Raw genomic sequence first — 523 nt, forward strand, 5'->3', positions numbered from 1 at the left:
TGATTTATATATATATATATATATATATATATATATATATATATATATATATATATATATATATATATATATATATATATATATATTCTTATTGTTATACACAGAACAAAGCACATATTGACAAACATTTATCACAGTGTGACATACAGAGCATGTGAGGCATTCAGGTTGAATTCTTGGATTGTATCAGGTTCTGTCTAACACTAACTGAACAATCATTTATATTTTCTAAGCATTTTCTCCTATCTCTGCATTTAACTCAATAGCACATGCTAAATGTTTATCATGTTTAGGGTTTCATGGCAGGGTTTGATGTGGAAACTAGGAATGTGTATCTTTGTGAATTCACGAATTTAAAAATATCTAAAGAGATTAGATGCTGGAGTGTTATAAAAGCTTTGAAGCTGAGCAAAAGAGGCAAAAGTTTCATTTATAAACAATGAGAATGGATGGATGGATGGATGGATGGATGGATGGATGGATGATGGATGGATGGATGGATGGATGGATGGATGGATGGATG

Source organism: Cyprinodon variegatus, unplaced genomic scaffold, assembly GCF_000732505.1.
Source record: "Cyprinodon variegatus isolate N-32 unplaced genomic scaffold, C_variegatus-1.0 Scaffold1694, whole genome shotgun sequence".
NCBI lineage: Eukaryota > Metazoa > Chordata > Actinopteri > Cyprinodontiformes > Cyprinodontidae > Cyprinodon > Cyprinodon variegatus.